The following is a 23,260-nucleotide window of genomic DNA, read 5'->3' on the forward strand; positions in this document are numbered from 1 at the left end:
ATTAACTGAATCCCAATAAGGTAATCATTGTAGACTTTTGAAATGTATCTGTATATTTGATGTGTATTATTCATTCCACCTAAGAAAACTCTTTAGCTAATCGTATTTTAATGACTTAGGAGACTTTGAGAGAACTGTAATTAATATTCAGAAAGTAGTCTATATTTTCTTCTGCAATGTGCAGTTTAATTAGAGGAAACAAACTGAAAAACAGAACAGTAATTTTGGTTAAACATTAAAAAAAAGGTTTTCAATTGAAATCTTAGTGGAGCCAGTTATTTCAATAAAAAGAAAGTAGTTGTTTCTAAGAACTGAATGAATAATTTTGCGGTTTATATGGTTTTTTTCCTCGGTTCCAAAGTGGTTAAGTTAAAGGATTAGAAAAAGTCATATTAATTTTCATTTAGTTTGTGAGAAAAGGATTTATGATAATTTGGAGTTTAATAAAGAATTAGTTTTCTTTCACATAAGTTTTTCTTGGGATTGTGAAAGATACTCTTGATATATAGTGTACACTCTAAATATATATTTACAGAGCAGCTGTTTCTTGTACTTTGTATTACCGTGGGTTTCTACTACTCTGTTGGAGCACATCTGCACTTTACTGTACAATACAACAGAGACACTCAACCTGTGGTCTCTTGACATGAACTGTGCCTATAATTGGAAGTTAACCACAGCATTATGCTGTGCCTTAGTTAATTAACTGTATGACTGGCAGGTATAACTACGCCAAGACTGGCTCCATGCCAATGGAGTTTAGTTGTTATAGGAATCAGATGCAGTATTTTCTCAGTTCACTGTACCATGTAAACTTCTCCAGTATAAATTGGTCTTAGCAATTACGTTCTTAGGGTTTAATCTGTGTTCCACTATGCAGTGCAAAAATTACTAAGAGGGTAGTTTAATGTTGAATAGCCTGAATACTCTGTGAAGTTAGAATGATAATCTGACTTTAGCTGATGTACATCTAAAACGTGACAACTATTAGGTATCCAATATACACTTCTATGATTTTAAATTTGTAAGAGTATAGAACCACTCAGAAAAATTCCACCCAATATCTGGTCTCATTTCTGACCATGAAATGAGTTGAAATACCAGGAGGAAATATATTTTAGTTAATCTTAGACTGCTGAGGGCTCTGATTCTAACAGTCCTTCTGCGAAGGCAAGCAGTGGTCACTGAGGAAGAAGCATCATTAAGAGAACATGGACACTTAAAAATAAAATATATAAAATTAAGGTGGGGTTGTGTTTTGTTTTGGTTTTTTAATAGCATACAATACCTCATGACTCAGAGTTCATCATAAAGAATTCAGCCAAGGAAGGATAACTTCCAGTTGCACTGTTTCAGAGCTACCATTAGAATAATTAGGATGATTTTTCCTTCCAGAAAAACCAGTATAGAAAGCTTGCTTACAGCTTTTTGCTTGCTGAGACCATCATTACTTGGCTTTCATTTGAAGAATAATCCCATGCCGTATCTAATGAGAAATTGCTAGTCTTTGTTTTCATTATGTCTGATTTAACCTACAACATTTGCAAGCCGTAATAAAAACTGAACTAGTCTAATGCTGAATCACATTCCCAGGTCACAAATCACACGTGTATCTGATGCCATAGTCAATCAACGCTTCAACTTATGTAATGCCTATGTGTCCTGGGAACTCTTGTAGTCATCAAAGAGAGAAACAGTGTTAACTGCTAAGTGATCTACAGCTTGAATTAACCTGGTCTCTAGTATTGGAATTGAAGACATTTTTAACTAAAATACTGCTCTCTTGTTTTTTGTTTGTTGGTTTTTTGTTGGGTTTTTTTAAATCTTGTTTAGAAATGTTGCTGTTTGTGATGAAAATTATTAAAAAAGTGCTTAGTCAAAGGAAAGAGCCAGCTCCCTTGTAACATCCTGGTTATCTGCTATTTTTCATCTAGAATATTTGCTGATGTAATTAACATCTCAAATATGGGGCTTACATACTGGGGTATTGGGTTACACAGGTCTTGCTCGTAGTGCAGCAATGTGTTTAGTTGTTGGTTTAAGGTAATGCAATTGATGACAGTATCTTACATATAGGTGAGCTTCATCCAGGGGCCACATCTTTAAAACTTTCAATAATGTAAATTCTTGTAACAGTGTGATTTCCTGAAAACAAACATAATATTTATTTTTACTCTGTCATCAATAACTGTTTTGGGAATCTCAGCCCAGATCTGCATAGTTACAGAAGAGCCTAACATATACTAAGATTTCTAAAAGGTGCTGAAATAGCTTAAACCTGAGTAGCTACACTTGAACTCTGCTCTCTAAGATCTCCTGTAGTAATCTCCCATGTGTATAAATGTCAGTATTTGCTTTTTTCTTTGGTCTGTATTCTTGAATATGCTTGTTTGTGTATTACTTTCCTTTCCCTGTTTCACAAATCCTAACTTTTAGCTGTTATTATTATTTGATTGAAGGTAATATCTTTCATAATGTATTAGATATTCTTTGTTTTTCCCTTGCTAGTAACTTACCAAATAAACAGAACCAGAAGAATGCTCTGATTCTTAATTCCTCATCATAAGCAAAAATTTGAGTATTTCAAGATACATTTTTCCAGGACATTCCATGAAGTTTTTCTCGAGAGTTTCACTTCAACTCATACACTTTCCTCATGTCACCTTCAGGAGAGTCCCAATGGGTGATTTTCTGAGTGGTGTGAAAGACTTCAAAACCTAATTAGACAAAGCATGTGTGAAACAAAACAAAAAATGTTTCTTGAGATACTAGAAGCACTTTCATACATTCATGTTGGCTAGAGATGTTTCAGACAATACCTCTGTCTTGCGTGCATTCCTGCTAACTCCTCTTTACTTCTAAATATGTATGTAATCAAATGCATTTATTACTTTTTGTAACTTTACTTACATTCTTTCCACTAAATTTTCAAGGTGCATTGATTGCATAGCAGAATTATAAATAAATGTTTTTTTGGTTTTGAGATGAGCTTTGTACCCTATCCCAAATCTGTTTTAAGTTTCCCTGAAGATAAAGTTGGGGGGAAGGGAAAGGTGGAACAGTCCCCTGAGATGATTGCTTAGTTTGTGTGTGTGTGCAATTCTCGTTGCCTTACTTTGGAAAGAACGCAAAACCAAAAAGCCTAAAATCTCACATCAAATAAATTTCACTTCATACATTTTCAGATAGTAACTTCAGGATACTTTGAAATAACCAGAAATTGACCAGTCTGTATACAACTCCAGGCATTTTCCCTCTTTCAGATTTACAAAGAAACTATATCACTGCTAAAAACATCTCCTGTGTCTTCACTGACATTCAAAATCTGAGAGTGAGAAAAGTTATGCTTTCAATTATCCCACAAAGTAGTCAAACTATTAGATACATCTAATGGCTTCCAGTTGCCAGTATGGTTGAAATGAGGAACTGAATTCTCAAAAAATAATATTCAAGAGAATTTTGGGAGTATATAAACTACCTATATATTGTTGATATAATTATATGATGACATTTTTTTTAAAAATGTTGAAGTGTATCCCTTGAAATGAGAAGTCCAATTTCCTACCAGCTTAAGAGTTCATAGAAAATAACTTTGTTTCTTTCCCTTTTGTTCTGTGTAGCATTTAGACTGTGAATGATTTATGTATTGTTTTGGTTCTCATTAGTAGTTTTGTTTAAACATTTGATCTTATTTTCCATCACTGTGATTTGTGAATTGAGAAGAAGGTGTGACTAGATTTGATTCCCAAGATTATGCAAGCTCATTGCCCTTAATAGAAAATCTTTATCTTGCAGGTATCTTTGACTGTGCGTATAAGCCCTAGATGAAAATAGGAATGCTTTCTCTCACAGACTATTTAAAAGCAACTTTCTAATCATTATTCATACGCCCATTTGATGAGGTGAAGAAAACCTGGAAATGAACGATTTTTTGAAAACGGCATATGTGCATGCATTATAATTTAAAACAAACAAACAAACAAACCCCCCAATGCTTCAAAATTCTTCTCAGCTGTCATATCTGACAGGGTGCAAATGAAGATCGGAACAATGTTTATTCATTTGCTTTCCCCTGGTGACAGATAAACCCTTGAAAGGGGACGAAATGAGAAACTATGCTGAAGGCTCTCTAATGTTTTTGTAGCTGCAGAGTCAAGCAGCTTATAGACATTTGAGCAGCCTTTCCTTCCATTTAAGGCTTCACCTTGATCAGTTATCTTGAGATTTGCTTGAATATAGTAATATTCTGTTACACCTCTACATGCTACATTAAGGCTTATGCTATGAAAAGGCTGCACTGAATCATCAAACTCAGTAATACTTGAAAGAGCACCTCTATTACATAATGCTGTGGGAGGCTGGCCTCTGCAATTATAAGGAGAATCTGACCTTGTGGAAGAGAACATCTTTAAATGCGTATGTACAGAAAAACAACATAAAGGAATAGATTTCAGGATTCAGTGCTATTGCCTAGTAAAAGACAGCCCTAACTGCTGCTGTCATAGCACACAGGTTAATTTTTTATTCACTTCCAGAAAGAGGAACAGTTAGCTATAGCAGGGCATATACTATTCTTTTATTGCTGCAATACAAGGAAAGCTTTATTTCAGAACATTTTTCCCTGTTTACCTATTTGACAAATTAAATATGTGATTCTTAAAGCACAAATTCAGGAGAGCTGAAGATAGAATTGCTGGGGGGTGGGGGGGGCGGCAGCAACACTGAAACCAGAAAGGCACTTTAAATACATAATGGGGTGTAGAAAAGTGGGAGCTTGTAGTTGCCTCACAAAAATGGTTCGAAGATGACTTCAAGAGTTTTCAGGAATTGGTACTTAACTGTAACATTGTTGTTCAAAATTAACAAAAACCAAACAGTTGTGAAAGTTTTTAGATCTTTATATTGGTAATTAACTAAACTGCAAAGATTCAGAGTTTTATTTCTGAGCTAATGTCACAAATGGTGTAAAAAAAAAATATGCTCAGTGCTTGAAAGAACCAGGAGTTGAAGAATGGGTTTGTGAATCCCCAGAAGCTCATAAGTATCTAATAAATCAACAAGCACCTAAACACATAACCAGAATTCTGTAAATGTTGAGGAATCAAAAGCTAACTTTAACTTTTGACTTTTTTTTTCTTTTTCTTTTTTTTTTCTTTTTTTTTTTTTTTCCCAAGGCATGACAACAGACTTTTCCAAAATACTAGTAGCTGTATATTCAACATTATAGTTGGGTAAGGAAAAAAGCAGACATGCTGGCAATCTGATTCTAGTCACAGTGACTTTTAAATTGCTTGGGATAGTTGAGTTGGAACACAGACATTATTCACTTCAAGTAATGGTACCTTGTGAAACTTATATTTGGTTATTTCTAATGGTAATTGAGAAAGTAAATCCTACATCATCCGTTTACTAGCAACTTGGTCAATTTTCAGTCATTTTGTTGGCAAGCATTAATCAGGGTATTTTCTTTTTTTCATAGCCTGAATCAAGGAATGAATCAAAAAAAAAAAAAAAAACAGAGAAAGGGGAAGGGAGAATGAGAGACTGTAAGCTTCTTCTGAGCTTTCCTCCATTCCACAGTCCTTGACTCCAGTGGGAATTAGATATAATATTCTATTAAGATCCTGAAGAAGGAAAATGAGGGCCATATTTTGACCCAGCTCTGATTTTAGATGGTTGCAGAAAAAAGAGAGGCATTGTAAAAATCTGTTCAAAAGAAGGATTTCTAGGCAGAGAAGCATCTCAAAATGTTCATTATCATCATTTTATCATCTCTGATCACGGTAAATAGGTATAGACCATAAAGCATAAATCATAAACTGTTAGTAGGTGTAGGGAGAGGCTGAACTGAACTTCTCTGAGGTATTATATAGTGAGATTATGGTTTCGTGACACACATGGCTTTAGAGCATAATGGCACATGAATGGTGATGATTTATGAGTACCATGCTAGCCATTTTCTAAAGGTTGGCTCATTTAAGGACCATACTTTTGTACAAAGCCTCTTGCAATGAAGTTGCATGTTCCAAAGAGGAAAAAATCATTAAGTCAGATTGTCTTCATTCAGGTCCATGTTTCCCTCTTTGGGATGCCACTTCTAATTATCTTCTCTAAAAGGAACAGTCACCGGACACAGTAAAGGTTTTGTTTCTATCCAGAGGTCCCTTCCGACCTTAGTCATTTTGCGATTCTTCAATACGTATAGGCATTAATCTTTTTCCTACAAATCCATATGCCAAAAAGGCACCCCGGAGTTTATCCTAAGCTTATATTTTATTCTGCTTTTGTGTTGGCTATATCATTATCTTATTTTGGGAGGCGTTCAATATTTGGGTTTTTTATAGCTGTTTTTACTGTTGGAGCAAAAAAAGCAGAGAAGGTATAAAACTAGCTAGACAACTCGCATCAAAATACTTCGGCATTATGAAATTTACTGTTATATTTCTTTAGATCAGCAGTAGATGTCTTGATGAACCAAATATTTTAAAATAATTACAACATTAAAATTACTTTGAAACTTTGTACCTTCTGCCTTTGCTAAGTGTAAAGTTGGAGCATAAGAGAAATAGAACTATACTTCAGTAAGCAAATTATTCCTGCATCCTGTATAAAAATACCTGCTCTAATGCAATTTAAGGTCCAACATACATTCAATCTCTAGTGGACATATAGGTCATATGTAACTATGTGAGAAACTTAAAAGTTTCTGTACTTTGAGGGTTATAATTTGAAGCTTTGAAGACATGATTTGTATGTGTGTTGTAGTCTGCATTTTTGAAATTTTGGTGTATGCTACACTTTTTTGCTTGGATTGCCATTCACTCGTCACTGTAGGGAAAAACAGCTGGGGCAGAATTAAGCTTAACTGTGATCCTCTGTTATTTTTAAGCTGACTAGAAAAATGTTTCTAACATTTTTTGTATTTTTTTTTTCCCAACCTGAACTATTGGGTGAGTGTGTTTGGAACTGTGTTAAGAATGAACTGAATAAGCTTTTATTATTTTGTTATCTTTTTTCACCTTGTTATCTAGACCAGTTCAGTATATTCTGTATGCTTGTATTTTCGGTGATAACCAGCACAGGCAATGAATCATAGATGTTCAGAAGCACAATCAAAAGTTAATGATGGTCTATCCTTCACATAGACATGTTTTCTTCATGATAATTGCTTCATGACTCCAGAGCTTGAATTTCTAGGAAAATCATGAAGAGTCATCCTAAAATTATAGAGTTGACAGTTATTGTGCTAGTGTGAAACAGTCTGAACCATGTAGTGATAATAAGTGTAGAATTCAGAATGTTCTTCCTCTTTTTTTGGTACTGACATGAACTGTATTATATATCTAAGTTTAGTTTACGTGAGTGATAGAAGGAAATGCATGAGAGAGCAAACACTGATGGCATTGGTAGTTAGGGATTCTATTTTATTATCTGCTTTTTGCAGATAATCTTTTTGGAAAGTATTATTCAGCAGTCCCAAGTTTTATATGGATTTTCTGTCTTGTATCAAATGATTGATGTTATTGCATTGATACAGGATGTACAAATTTCCTCCATGTCTTCCAGACATGCGTACATCTTTAGTTCTACTGGGACTTTTTTTTTATGTGTGTACCTAGGCAGCTGTATACAGACACGGAGTCCTCCTTCTACCCTATGAACCATTCAGACATGGGTCAGCTCTCATGAAAGCTGAACAGCCACATACACATGCACTTTTCTTCCCACCTTGCAATGGCTGCTACTGCTGCTGATCTGAAAGGAGAGGTAAGGGGTTGGGCTCCTTCCCAACCTTTATCTTTGCACAGCTTCTCCTTGTCTATACACTTGTTTGTCACTTGAAGAATTACTCTATACTACTTGGTGACCACAGAAGCCTGCAGCCTACTAAATAAAAAACCACAATGCACAACAATCCAGTGCCACCCTCTTAAGTATGCCAGCAATTAATTTTATCAAAATTTCATGTCAGAAGATTGCTTTGATAGCCTCCTATTCTCCTTACTCTTCCTTTACTGTTCAGGAACTTGTAAAATGCTTTGCCTCTGAGCTGATGAGCTTTTCAAGAACTGATACCCCATCTAAGCATACTAACTCTGGTATCCTCCATTATCACCCAAGAAGATTCCCAGTACAACTCACTTAATCATCACATATCCTGGTGAGTAACTGTACATTATTTCAGCTTTTGTTTTACTAGCAAGAAAAAACTAGATTGTTTTAATGCACCTTTTTCCTCTAATAAGCCCAGAAGCTCTTCTTCACACCAACCTGGTTTAGATAAATCATCAGACATCTATAAACAATTTCCCATGAAACATTTTCAGTTTTTTGTGGATATATACACCTAGTTCCCCATCTCTGAAGACTTATCAGTATTTGCCTGTTAGAAACTAATTTGGTTTTTTTCAGGCCAGTGATAATGATCACCTGCAAAAGCAGGAAAGCAGGATTAACCAATATAGCCTCTCTCTTCTTAGGACAAATGTTCTTTTTGTTATTCTGTAACTGCATGAAAGTACAGCTTCTACATTTACATTTCACCTCTTTTATTTTTTCAATCAACAAAGTAATCTACTTACTCCTGAAGGACAATAATACACTCTCCAGTAGTGATACTGCCTCTGAAATTTGTCGTTGCCAAAACTCCTTGTACTAAGGTCACCAGTGAAAATAATAAATTGGGTCAGTTTCAAGGTCAGTTATTAAAGAACATCTTTGGTATCTCTTTCTCATAACCTACCTTTCAACATAACTCTTTTGTGGGGTGTTTGGTTTTGGTTGTTGTTGTTTTTTTAATGTTTGTTTTTTTAGAAAATTGTTTTGGTTTTGTTGTTGTTTTTCTGTCTGTGTGTGGGGTTTTGCTGTTAATCAATTCTTTATTTGCTTTACAGACCGTGTCTGAAACTTGATCTTTTCTGCATTAAATAATTTCCTACGAGGCATTTATATCAGAGGCTCTGCTGAAATTTAGATGAATTAGCATGGATGCACTGCATTTATCTGAGGAAAGTGATAAGGCAACAAAGGCAAATTCTCATGTTTGATAAAACCATGTTGATTTTAGTCCACTTCCCTCCATGTACAAGTACCTTTGCTTTGTAATTTCATTTCTGAGTTGTTCTGAACAGGAGTCAAAGTAGCAGCCTTTTAGCTGAGGCATTTTGCTTTCCTTTTTTTCCTCCATACTAACGTCTGGCAGTAAGAATAGAAGTAGGCTTCTTATTTATTAGTCCTAGGTTACAACAAGAATTCTGTAAGTATCCCAGTTCATTAAGTTTATTTCCCTTCAATTTTATCAAAGTAAACACTCACTTTTATCAAAGTAAACTCTCTCACATCAAATGATGGAGTCATTTCCATTATCCTATCTTTAGATAACTAAATTTCTGATATTTTAAACTCCTTAGGAAAGTGCAGTTCAAATATGCTTATGGACATTTGTATTTCTGACTTTGATTTATGTAACTCATTGTTCCATTATCCATATATTTATAGATATTTTCATAGAATCATAGAAGAGTTTGGGTTGGAAGAGACCTTAAGATCATCTAGTTCTGACCCCACTGCCATAAGCAGGGATACCTTCCACTAGACCGGGTTGCTCAAGACTCCATCCTGCCTGGCCTTGGACACTGCCAGGGATGGGGCAGCCACAACTTCTCTGGGCAACATCTTCCAGTGCCTCACCACCCTCAGTAAAGAATTTCTTTCTAATATCTAAATATCTAAACTCTTTCAGTTTAAATCTATTCCCCCTTGTCCTATCACTACTTGTTCTTACAAGAAGACCCTCTACAGCTTTCTTGTAGGCCCCCTTTAGATACAGGAATAAGGTCTCCCCTGAGCCTTCTCTTCTCCAGGCGGAACAAGCCCAACTCTCTAAGCCTGTCTTCACAGGAGAGGTGTTCCAGCCCCCTGATCATCTTCATGGCGCTCTGCCACCAATCACCTCCTAATTTTCCACGTGCCTTAGCATAGTTTGCAGGAGGATCTGCTCCATGATCTTGCCGGGCGCTGAGGTGAGACTGATTGGTCTGTAGTTCCCTGGATCTTCCTTTTTTCCCCTTTTAAAAAATGAGGATTATAATTTCCTCTTTTCCAGTCTGTTGGAACTTCACAGTTCCAACATGACTTCTCAAATATGATAGAGTGTGGCTTATTCTATTAATCCACCAGTTCTCTCAGGACCCATTGATGCATCTCATTAGGTCCCATGGACTTGTGCACCTTCAGGTTCCTTAGTCACAAACCTGATCTCCTACAGTGGGCAGTTTTTCATTCTCCCAGGTCCTATCTTTGCCTTCTGCAACTTGGGGCAGTGTGACTGGAGCATTTGCCAATGAAGATCAAGGCAAAAAAGTCATTGAGTACCTCGGCCTTCTGCATGTCCTGGGTAACCAGTCTCCAGATCCTTTCTTAAAAGTCCCACATTTTCCCTTGTTTCCTTTTAACCCTGATGTACCTGTAGAAGCTGACCCTGACATGTGCAGGTGGTCACACAACAGTGCCTGGTGGCTGAGTTGTATGGACTCCAAGTCTCTTCACTCAGCCAGTGGAATGCCCCTACTTTGAATGTCCCTGCTTTCACTTCCTATTAAAATTTTGTCTTTTCTGCTTGCTTATCCAAGCAGTCTGTCAGCCTTCTGATATTCTCTTTTCTTTATGAGGACTACAGATATAGCACTTTTTTTAAATTCAGTGCCTCTACCTCCACATTCAAATCTTTGGATTCTTCTGTCAAATTTATTAACCATCTTCCTAATTTTTCTGTCTGCCATATTAAAACCCAACATTGTGACGAGTGACTATTAATCCGAAACAATGAATGCTTATCACAAATATGATTAGATACACTCTAGTCAGATCTGTTGTTATCTCAACCCTTTGCCCCACGTTGGGCACCAAAAAGGACTGTTGTGGTTTAGGCCCAGCCACTAACTCAGAACCACACAGCTGCTTCCTCACCCCTCCCTTTCTCTCTCTCCTTTGGGTGGGATGGGGAGGAGAATCAAAAAAATGTAAACCCCATGGGTTAACAACAGTCCAATAACTAAAGTGTAATACAAAACTACTACTACTACTACTACTAACGACAAGGGAAATAACAAGGGGAGAGAATATAAAACTAAACAGGGAAAGGGAAAAAAAAACCACCAATAAACACAAGTGATGCACAACACAGTTGCTCACCACCCACTGGCCGATACGCAGCCCAACCCAAGCAGCAATGTGGGCTGTCCAGGTGATTCCCCCAGTTCATATACTGGGCATGATGTGCTGTGGTATGCAATACCCCTTTGGCTAGTTTGGGTCAGGTGTCCTGTCTCTGCTTCCTCCCGGCTTCTTGTGTCCCTCCTCACTGGCAGACCATGAGAGACTGAAAAGTCCTTGATCAGGGTAAGCATTACTTAGCAACAACTAAAAAATCAGTGTGTTATCAGCATTGTTCCCAGACTAAAGACAAAACACAGCATTGCACCAGCTACTAGGAAGGAGAAAAATAACTGTTACAGCTGAACCCAGGACAGTCTTCCCAGAAAGTGTTTTGTTTGTTTGTTTGTTTTTTTACCCAGGGGGAATATTATCTTATTTAATAAAACATTTTTATGTGTACCACTATCTTTAATCTTGTTTAAATTCCATCATTTCTAAACAGTGAATTCTTTCAGCCAGCTTTATCCCAGTTACAAATAGTCTTGTTTTCCGTTTCTATTATTCCTATAATAGTTTCGTATCTTTCACAACAATTTCTGAAAGCAGTTGTTTACCAATGCCTAACTCATTGTGTTAGTAAACATCCGTTTGAGTTGTTTCACTTTGGCCTCATCCTTGCTTTCAGCCGTAGGTACAGTTAATTTACTGGGTGAAATTTCTTACAAAGTTATGCTTATGAAAAAAAGAGGGCTATCCTTTCTCTTAATGGTTCTCCATTTTCACATTCTTTTTCAAGGGATTTCTCTTCTGCCATGCAGCTTTGAAATTTTAGTAGTCCTTCAAAATCTTCCTCTGCCCCTAGCTGCAGAAGCTCTGGATTCTTTTGAATTCATTTGGCATTCAGACTGCATTTGGCATCTCTCTCCCTGTCCGCTCCCCAGAATTTCACTCCAGAAGTAGCACAGTCTTCAGCTGCAACTTTGGTTCTTCGGTGGTATCTTCTGTGAAAATTACCAAGTGGTAGTTCCTGCAGCTTACAGTATCCACTTCAAGTTAATGTATTTATGATTTTATGATCTCAATGTAGTTATGATCTTCTTTCTTATTACTATTGCTACAGTCTTCCTTACCCATATCAAGCTATGAGATTGAAAACAAGACAGGAAAAAAAAAAGAGCCCACCCAATCACACATTTTCGTGTAAATACATCTTTCTTGGAAGAAACAGTTGTGTAAATATGAAATAAGGGAAAAGGTTCAGGATTAAATTCTCTTCTTCTATTTTTGCTGAACACTACTTTACCAGTTAGTTTTTCTTATTATCATCGCCCAATTTCTCTCTGAAGCTATAAATGTACCCAAGCTTAAGAGTTTCACAAAATACTATATGTATTTATAAAAGCTTTTTTTTTTTATATATTTTTTTTTAAAGCAGGTTGTTGTTAATATGTAACGTCTGCCACGTTTCTGTCTTGATTTTCTTACTTGGCTTCAGAATAACAGAGGTTTCTCTAGGATTTGAAAATCTGTTAAAATAAATACTATACCCCATTTTCCTACAGTGATCATAGTTACTCTGCCTTATTAGGTAAAAGTCCTGCTATCATGTCTCAGTATAGCAGAGAATATTATTGCTACTGCAATCAGTGATTTATTAGTTATCATTTCTAAGGCACATGAATAGCTGCCAGTACTTTTTATACTTGCAGTGAGAACAGCAGATCATCTCAAGACACTTCCAGCACAACTGTTAAAAGCCTATAACAATGAATTGATTTTTGAAGAAGTTACTATAGCTGTAGCTTTATCATTGTGTCAGTAGGTATAGTGGAAAATCTGTCCTTATAGTGTGCAACTCATATACCCACTCTCTGCACTGCATCTTTTCACAGGGGGCTATAGAAAGGTCTTTTCTTGTAGGAAGAAAAAAAACACAACTCCAAGTAAAGCAGCCTTGTCCTCCTACTTGTTCTTTTGAATCAGTGCAGCTGGTATTAACTTCCTTGTAATATAAGGACTTGACCTTCTTAGGTACTTGTGATGCAGAATCACACCAATAATGTCTCTATGGAAATCTGTGTGTGTGCAAAAAAAAACGCAGCAGGATTTTCTTTGTGCAGTACGCTACTTATTTTGCACAACAACTGGCATTTCTGTAAGACCAAAACGTTATCTGTCATTTAGCTAAAAATGTTAGCTGTGGTGGTTTTGCAGTTTCAAGTGAGTTTTCTGGTTGCACTGTCATCAGTAGAATGTGAGTTGATGAGAAGTTTTCTATATTGATTTTCAATAGCATAAGTCAATATACTGACACTTGAAAAGCAAATTTTTATCTTAATCCTGTTAGAGACAGCAGCTAATTTGTCTGGCCTGTGAAACTGATCCTTACTGTGAACATTTCCTAAACCAAGGGAAAATTTCTAAAGGATCTGTGTGCTCTAATTTAGGGGTTATGATTCATGAGCTTAAGCAGCACTTCTTGTACTTACTTTCAAGAAAGTAGAAACTAGTGTCAACTTAGTATGTTTGTTTATAAATCATGCAACTATTAAGGTTCGTATAGCTTTTATTGTTACCTTTTGCCTCTAATAGACTGGGTAATTACGAATAAATAGTTTTGTGTCTTAAATGGTAGCAAGACAAAAACTTTACAATTTATTGCACTATTAAAGGTTTTGTATGTGCAGACCATATATAGTCTCCTCTAGTCTCTCTCGTCTAACCACTGATTTTACTATATAGACTGAAGATTTCCTCATATATTTATTTTATTTGATCATGCATTATTACACAGATATTGTTGGAACTGCATTGAAAGTATCATTACACAAGTTTACTATGTAGGAAGAGAATGTTTATCTTTGTAAGCAAGCTGTGCACTTAGGTTTTTATTCCAACATGTTTATTAAATAACAGGCAATAAAATATTTGTATATTCTACTTTACAACCTGTGCCAAAGCCTATACTGCTCGCCTCTCTGTGAACTGACATTAAGCCATCTTGGCCTGCCTGCCATGGAAGTCTAGCCAAACCTGTAAAGTTACCAGGTTTAAAATAAAGTTTAGGTCCCAAATAAAATTTCAGTTAGTGATTAAGACCCTGCTCCTCTATACGCTTAAGTATATCTGGTGACTTCTCTGTGCATGAAGAGTCATGTGTACTCTGAAGTCAGACTATTTAAACACATGCATTTTAGTACATGCTCAATCTTTGCTAGTAGCTGAGTGGAATGGACGACAAATTCTAATGTAAAGTCTGTATTTCAGTTCTCTTCAGTTGCTAGTCTCTGCAATGAGACCACTTTTAGACTCTATCTGTTATTCCCTCTTAAACTATTGGCTGGACAACCCTAGGCTAGAATCCTAACTCACAATTTGAGACAAAATGTATTCCCATGTTAGTTCCCTGAAAATAAAAATTGTCTGAATGTATTCTACTGTCCAGTAGTTTCAAGTGCAGATGTTCTGTTCTGCAAGTTAGAAGCTTTACAGTATGGTATTTTGTTGCTAATATGTACTTACTTTGGAAGGAAAGAGTTACAGATTGAGATCAAACACAACTCTTCTGCTACTTGCTAAGACTTACAGTCATAGTTATTACCTAGAATGGCCTCCTTGGGGATGACAAGGACTAAGTCTATGACCTCTGGACTTAAATTTAAGCAAGATTCATCAGCTCAGTTGTCCTGTGAAATGGCTGCTGGTACTGTAGGATGCTTTCTGGGGTCAAAGTACCAGGCTCTGCCACTGTGGTTCACACATCCAATAGCGCTGGGAAGCTTGATATTCTACTTTGAGATAGCATGCAGCTCATTTTTTTTTTTTGAAATATCCACTTCTGCATCACTGTGCAGTGAAGGATTGAACGTACTGTGCAGCTACAGGCTACCGTGTCTTTGAGAAGACTATACAATAAACAAAAATGACCAGTTGTACAGTGAAGATCAGGCTATTGCCAAATACTCATTGAAATTCATTATATATTAAGTATATTAGCTAAGGAGCAAGTTTTAATGCTGTTTTCCCTTTTTTAAAAGATCTGTTTAATATACCCTGACAGTTGAGTCAATCTGGTAAGCAATGTTATGCTTTATAACTAAAACTGTGACTTAATTTCATATTCTAATGAGAACTTAGTATCTGCCATTTTACTTAGTGTTTAAGGAAATGTTAGCTTCTACTTTTACCTACTTTATTAAAAACCCATTAATGTAGAGATGTTAAGTTGCACTAAAAAATTACCAGACATTTTCTTATGTCATTGCAGGCCAAAGCATCTGAAGTAGCATGTTAAGAAAAAGACTGCTTACCAAATTTAGCAAACTATAATCTATTAATTCAAAAATTCATGCTAGTTCACTGATTTTTATAGAAAAACTCCTAAAATTAATAAAGGAAGTCCTACCTGAGATACTCAGTCACCTGCTGTGTCTTGGTTCTGCTGCCTCATGTAACACTACCAGCAGAACCTTTTAATTAGAACATTTTTGTTCAGTCCTTTCTGTTTCATGCCATCCCACTTCATAATATTAAAGACCCAGATTCTGTCAGTGTTTCAAAAGCAAGTACATTTTTCTTCTGTGCATCCTGGCTTTACACAATCTATCTAGAATGTAGCTCAAAGAGAAGAGAGAAAAGTCTGTGTTGAGGATGACTTTCCTGACCACTTTTAGATGCATGGATTTGGGGAGATAGGGCAGTGAACATCAGCACTGTCTTTGGGGGAGATATTATTTATGCAGAAATGGGATGACACTCCATGGAAGATAAATTATGCTTCAGAGAAATAATGCCTCCAAGAGGTTCTGAAATAAATCATCATCTTCAAACTCCTAAGCAAGGAGTACAGCCTTGTGTTCAGGCTACCCTGAACTTAGACCAGTGCGTAGAATAACATTATTTTAACTGTATTTTGCAGAGTGGATTATGCTTACTGCATGCTGAGTGAAGAGAATCAGCTAAGTAACTTATACATAAAAATAATTATTCCAAATGGAAATTTTATTTTTAAATAGTATTTACATGTTTCTCTAAAATTAATCAATCTCCTGCTTTGAACTGGGGATATTGATTAGTGGTGGTCTTGTCTGAAATTCAGTACAATAAAATAACCCATAATTCAGAGCAAGTATTTAGAATAAGTGATTTTAGAATAGCTCCATTCTTTACTGGTTGTGGTAGCCTATCTAGCTAAAATCAGGACTGCCAAAGGGTTGTGCCACTAAACAATGATGAAAATTATGTGTGGGTCTGATATGATGAAGCATCCCTTTTACCCTGAAAAACATGAGTTTACACTGCACTTCTCTGTTACTCTCTTGATTTAATAAATATGATAGCTTTCATAATATTTTCTCACAGTTTTCTGGCACCTACGTGAAAATCTATTTATATTATTTGCTCTAAAGTTTTGTGAAGAAAAATTTAGAGTTGGAAAATGCTTTGAATTCTTTTGCTATGTAGCTATATTGTCTTAGAGGATATTCGCAGGAGACCAGTTTGATTTTATTTTCTTTCATATTTAGTGTGTTTTACCCTCACTGAGCAATTAAATGTTGACTTTTATAAGCTTCAGAGTATGCAATTTTTGACTTCCTGTGTCCAAGGCTGTCTGGTTCTCAGAAGTTTCCTTTTGGTCTCCTAGACTGAGTTGCTCTGATGATTCTGGCACTTTCACTGTTCGGTTATCTGATAATTTAGGGCACTTTAAATTTCTGGTGTCACTATAGCCAGCACCAGTACAAAAGGAACTGAGATTGGGACTCAGAATTGCCACAGATAATATCTGGTTTCTGTCAAGAAGAATGTTAAATAAAAACTATGGGACTTTGGAAAGGAATGCTGTCTTTAGGATGCCAAGAAGTGGATTTTAACTTCAGTACTTTTCCAGCTGGAGTATGACCATAACTAGCAGTGAAAGAGTCAACAAAGGAGAAACCAGGGCTGAAGAAGACTTGGCTTTCCTTCCTCCTTCACCTCATGTCCCCTTTGCTTGCCAGGACAGTTGTAGTGTTTGTGTATGAGGGATCAATAACTGCACAGATTACTTCATTAGCCAGGGTCTAATCTCTGTGCAAACACAGGTGACAGGAAGGTCATTAAATGCCTGTGCTCCTGCAGGTTATAAAAGATGGGTTTTACCTGCTTAGGAACCTCAAAAAATAAAAGTCTGCTGGTAGAGAGTTAACTCAGTAGGAAGAAGTTTTACAACTCTTCCAACCAACTGCTTAAATTTAAGATACTGGAGAAGGCAGATACCGAAGTTTGTTGAAAGAATCATTTGGTTCAGTGAATACAAATAAACAACTGATCATTTAACCACCTGAAGATACAGCCGCAGAGCAAGCAAATTTCTAACTGCTAGGCGAAGAGGAAGAATCTGGCAATGAATTGAGATACCTGCATGCAGTGGGCCTGCCGTCATACATTTTGAATCATGCATGGGGCTCTTTTACGTCATGTTATTTATGCTTAAAGTAATACGAAGTGCAAGGAGCTTATGTGAAATGTAACAGCTAGGGTTCAAATCTTTCTATAGGTAGGTGACTCATATTGCTCTGCTACTGACCTTGCACATTTCAATATCTGCAAAAATTATGAGTATCTTTGACTATAGCAGCTGATTAATTGAATTATTGACAAATAAATGCTGCTTTATTATGAAGATACTCTTCACCTATGATTCCTTCTAAGAGGCCTTCAAAATATATTTCATTTCAGAAAAATGGAGTGTGTGCTAGAAGGGCTTGCTTATTTCTACTAAATTCATTTTTGCTCTCTGAAAAGGTGAGGAGGACGGGTCACAGTTCCTCGTATCCCGCTCTGCAGTGGTGCAACAAACTGGACAACTTGAAAGTGGTTTTCACAATTCCTAATATTCCTCCCTAACGTTGGGATGTCTTTGAAGACATTTTTTCTCTATTTTTGTATGTGCAGGACTTTGTGTAAGAAGGGAGTTCCTCCTCTCTCACTCAGCAGCTTTGACAGCTGATTGATGAGGTCAATTTGAGAAGGTCTGATTGCAAACTGGCAGAATTAGGTTAAGAGCCAAAAGGAATTTTGCAAGAGCTGATTTTGGAGAAAAATGATAAATTCTTTTCCTGTTTTCCCTGAATTTCTCTATGACAAAAATAAATGTCTTGCATGATGCAGAGACATGTATGGCATGGAGTACCTACATGAGACCTTGTACGTCCCCACACATTTTTTACTGTTGACCTTCAGTTTTGCACACTTGTTGCATGGTGCAGATGATTGACAAAATGAATGGCAGGAACTTTACATAAAACCTTTATTTCTGTGATTTATTATTCATTCTTCCTTTTATAAATGACTCATCCTGTTCCCACAGAATATATCTACATTTATAGCTTTTCCGCACAGAAATGAGAAATTAGGTCTAACCTATACCAGGATCTACAACTTTCTGTGGTGTGTGCTTATAGAAGCAGAAAAGATTATTTGATCTTATTAAATGTTCTGTTAGAATTTGATATTTGTTGGTCTTTGTGAGTTCTTAGATTTAACTGTTTCTGGAGGATCAACTGAGAAACAGCATGTTTGATTTTTAAATCTAGTAATTCATTAGGCAAGATAAGGAGTTGCACTTTGCAAGGCAGTGTTTCAAGGCAGTAGCTTTTCACTTTTGGATACCAGTGTTCGGACTAGCAGTGCAGCACAGGGGACTAAGGGCAGGGTTCTCAGCCCAGTTCCTTGCAGACACAAAATAATCTAATCCAACAGCAACACTAGCCATTTCTGCTGTATAGGTGATTGCATGTCTCAGGTGAGAATCAGAATTCAAAGTTTGTTATGTTCAAATGAGTTAAAACATGCAGAAACATTGGAATTATTTCATATTTTGTAATGGTTTCTGCAACCCTTAGCGCTAAGGAAGTTACTATTACTTTACTTTTCTAAGTACACTGGATTTTTTTTTAATTTTTTTTTTTTTAATATTCTGGATTAAAGAGTGTACAGAGTTTTGAGCTGGGGAGCCTGACTGTTGTTTGAAATTATTATTCCACTGAATTCAGTAGGACCAGGATCAGACCTTTCAGATCGCCAGATGTTGGTGACTGGAAAAGCTCAGAAAAGTTTTTTTCTTAGGATGAAAGGAGCAGGGATAGTCCATGATGTTTTGTACTAGAATTTCTATCACACCAGAACAACAGAGCACATGAAGTATTTCAAGGAGAAAAGGGAAGAAATATAATGCCAGGTAATACTGGATCTGAAAAAATAAATACAAAGCCAAATACAAAACGTGCATGATATAAAGACACATTTAAATCCTAAATTATTCTAGAGTTTTAATGAATAGTTGTGTTAACATTCTTTGTAAGCTAAGTAAATATTAGAATTCCTCAAAAATCTCAGCTACTTTTAAAAAATTACTTTCTTTTGACAGCTATATTACCATAAAGGAATCATGTTGAATATATGCAATGTAATGTTGGGATATAAACTTTAAAAAAAAAAAAAAAAGAGATAAGAGGATCCAGAAATATAATCTTCTTGTAATCCTGTATTAATCCATTCTGTACTGCTAAGGTTTTTATATGAGCATGGAGCTCACAAAGACTCTGGCAGCAGCAAAAAAAAAAGAAAGAAAATGAAAAGTCTTCTGTATATAAATCCCCAGAGCTACACCTATAAAGAATTTTTGCAATCTGCAAAGAAAGCAACAGCCCCGGGAACTAATATCTTATTGCATGGATTTCTCTCTTTTTGTCCTGACCTTGGCTCTTCCACAGCCCACTAAGTGTGCCTTTGCCTCGTGATGAGCTCAATGCTACCACTGGCTCTCAGGGCATGCCTTTTCAGCATCAACTTGCTGTTCAACTAATCCCTCACCGATATCACTCAAACGCTGAAAGGAGGTTTAGTTTCACTATCAGTTACACCTGCAGAGATGACAAATCAATTGATTTTGTGGCATGTGATGAAAATGCTAATATTTAATTATCAGTGGTGTGATTAGCGAACTTCAGCATAGGGTCTGATCTAAGCAGAGACTGATCACACAGCGTTTGCTTGGAATTGCAGCCCACCTTAAAAGCTAAGAATGCCAAGAATATGTTTGCTTCCAGGCATTTCTATAAAAAGTGGATTAAAGAAGGTTAGCAAGGGAGAAAAATCGGTTTTTTTCTTCTGGAGTTTGAATCAATAACGATTTCAATATTAGAAAAGAACCGAGAGTAAATCTCATAATGTGGAAAGTCTGGGAAGCTGTTCCTAAGGGTAGGTAATACTCTGATTTTCACAGTCTGTCTCCCTCACCATTATGGACTGTAAGGCTAAATACTACTAGTGGCATTATTTCTACTACTTTTATACACAAAGCATCTATTTATTTGACCAGATAATGCAAAACACAGCTAGAAACTGAAACACATGAGTGGACAGCTTTGGTAAAAGCTGGCATTACAGCACTACTAAATCTGGGGCACTGAGCATTTTTTTGCATGACTCACATTGGCTCATTCACATGTCTGGTTTTCGGCATTTTTAGATTTCCTTAAAAATATTTCTTGGATTTTTTTTTTCTCTCAGACAAGGAAATAGTTCTTTCATCCATGGGAAAACAGGCCTGCTGCTGTTCTTGGGCCACTCCTCCATCCTGCCAGGGCAGCCTGCCATCTTGAATTTTGCAAAGCAGCTGTGTTCACAAAACCCACATTTCCTGTGTGCCTCTGTTAAAAGCTTCTCTCCATCCCCTCTTGTATTGCTATTCTATACCCCTTCAAGAAGACAGAAGACTGCAGAGAGATGCTGCTTGTACCAGGCTGTATTCTACTGTATTTTTGCCTTCACAAGTGACTATTCTGCCAATATACTAGGTAATTTTGATCAGCTCAGAAATTCTTCATTTTGCTATGCCATGAACCTCTGGTGATATTTGCCACAGTACCATACTGTGCGTGCCATCACATACTGTCAAAACCATCAATTAAAAAGGAAATTTTACATCAAAACACTTATTAAATGTGTAGATTTACGTGTTACATTTTTGTGCCTTTCTTTGCTGTTGCTGGCTAGATTTTATTTAAATGATCTCTGTGTTTGTTGATATTATTCTCTTATTAACACTCTGTGCTCCTCTTAATCTCTTTTACCATCAGGTTTTGATGTTTGCTGAAGAGCACTGTGTTGCATTATTCTCCAGGCTGCACAGGTAAAGACTGTGGAAGATTTCTCAGCTAATACTTTTCTCCTATAGCCCTATTTTTCAATTTGCTGAGAGCTGGCATTATACATTAAGGGCTTTGATATTCTTAGGGTAATTTTTCCTGCTGTACATTTTTAGAGTTTGGCAAACAATGCTGCATTTCTAAAATTATCCTTTTGCTGCTTGCTGTTCGACTGATCTTTTTGTTAGGTTTTTTGAGAATCTTTCTGTGCTTGATATTTGCATTTATTCTCCTTTCTTTGGATGTTTTGTATTCTACAGTTTTCTTGGTTACTGGGATTTAGCTGACCCTATGAATTTAGAACTTTAATGAATAATTTATTCGTACTATGAACTTTATATATATTAATAAGAGCAAGTATGCACATTGTTTTCCGGAATTGAGTGATTGCTGGTGCATAGAATATAAGTGGGGTGCATAGCCTGAATCACAAAATTCCTCCTAATCCTTGCTACACCTTATTCATGTAGACCCCACTGAATAAGAAAACAAAGTGTGGTCCTATAGCTGCAACACATTTTATGATCATGAACAGTGGGAGCATTTTCTCATTTATCTAATTTTAGGAGGTCAGAAATTTCCATCGGTGTATTGATGGACTGTGTGTGATTCTTAGTTCAGTAATATTACCTCATTTTGATAACTGTTTTTGTAACTGCATTGTTTCCAAGACTACATTAAATATTTTAATTGGAGTAGACTTTAAAACAACAAAAAGATAAATAAATCCTTTCATAGATTTCCCTGTCCAGCCTATTTCTAAAGATTACTAGCTTACATATCTAATTTGTACACAGCTCATTTTAGTTTTAAAATAATTATTCTTTATAAATATTAACAGAAAATGCAGTATCATGGGAAAAAAACCAGTATGTATGTATAAAAGCTTGCTTTCACTCAGTTTCTGTTCATCTTCATCCCAACAATGACTTTATGAAACCAATGACTTCTCATAAAGGGGGAGAGAAAACAGGCATTTGAACAGATGGGCTTAATAAAGATTCTGCAGTATATCTGCCACAAATGGTTGAGCACAGCTACTAAAGCAGGACTAAGATATGACTGAGAATAAAGAACTTCCAAATGCTTTGTGCTCTCAGTGAAGAAATTTTAGATTAAAAGACAAAGGTTGTGATGAAAATATACATAGATCAAAGAGGACACATAATAGAATCTTGCTATATAAAAGGAAAAATCCACTTTCTTCCAGAGTAATAAAATTGCAGTATGCTGCAGTCTTGTATTGTTGGTTTTTTTAACTTCTTGCCCCACCTAGTTGAGATATGGTTTCTGTCTTTTGTCTCAAACAATTTTAAAAAACCCAAATGGTTTACAGTTTCACCAGAAATAATGTTATTAAAGCTTTAAATGTTAATAGGTATCCCTCTTATGAATTTTTGTGCAAGGTGGGAAGAAGTTGCTCTTATCATCCATTCTCTGCTATAGACTTTTTTCTTCCCAATAGAGCACAGAAAAATTAAAAGAAATTTTTATAGTACTGTGTTTGGAAGGACACATCACTCCAAATATATTGTTACTGAATAAAAAAAATCACAATGAAGACAGTATATATTTTTTATATTACAACAACTTGCTGACAGAATTAAGTCTAAACTGTCCTGTTGCCTAAAGCCTAGAGAAAGATGAAATTCAGCTCATCTGCCCATTCAAACATTGGGCATGTTCCTGATGTTTCATGCATTTCCATGGTCAGAGAATTAGACAAGAAAAATCATGTACATTTAGTCTCTATATTTTGTTGAGGAGTTCTTAACTGTCCAAGAGAGTTGCATCCCTGACTTGGCTTTGTTTCCAGGTAAAATTAGGTAGAGTTGTGGGGTTTTCGTGTTTAACTTTGAGATTTAACTTGAAGTGTTGTCTTCTTCCAGAGAAACATTAATTGCCTTTGT

The sequence above is a fragment of the Strigops habroptila genome, chromosome 1 (genome assembly GCF_004027225.2).
Source record: "Strigops habroptila isolate Jane chromosome 1, bStrHab1.2.pri, whole genome shotgun sequence".
NCBI lineage: Eukaryota > Metazoa > Chordata > Aves > Psittaciformes > Psittacidae > Strigops > Strigops habroptila.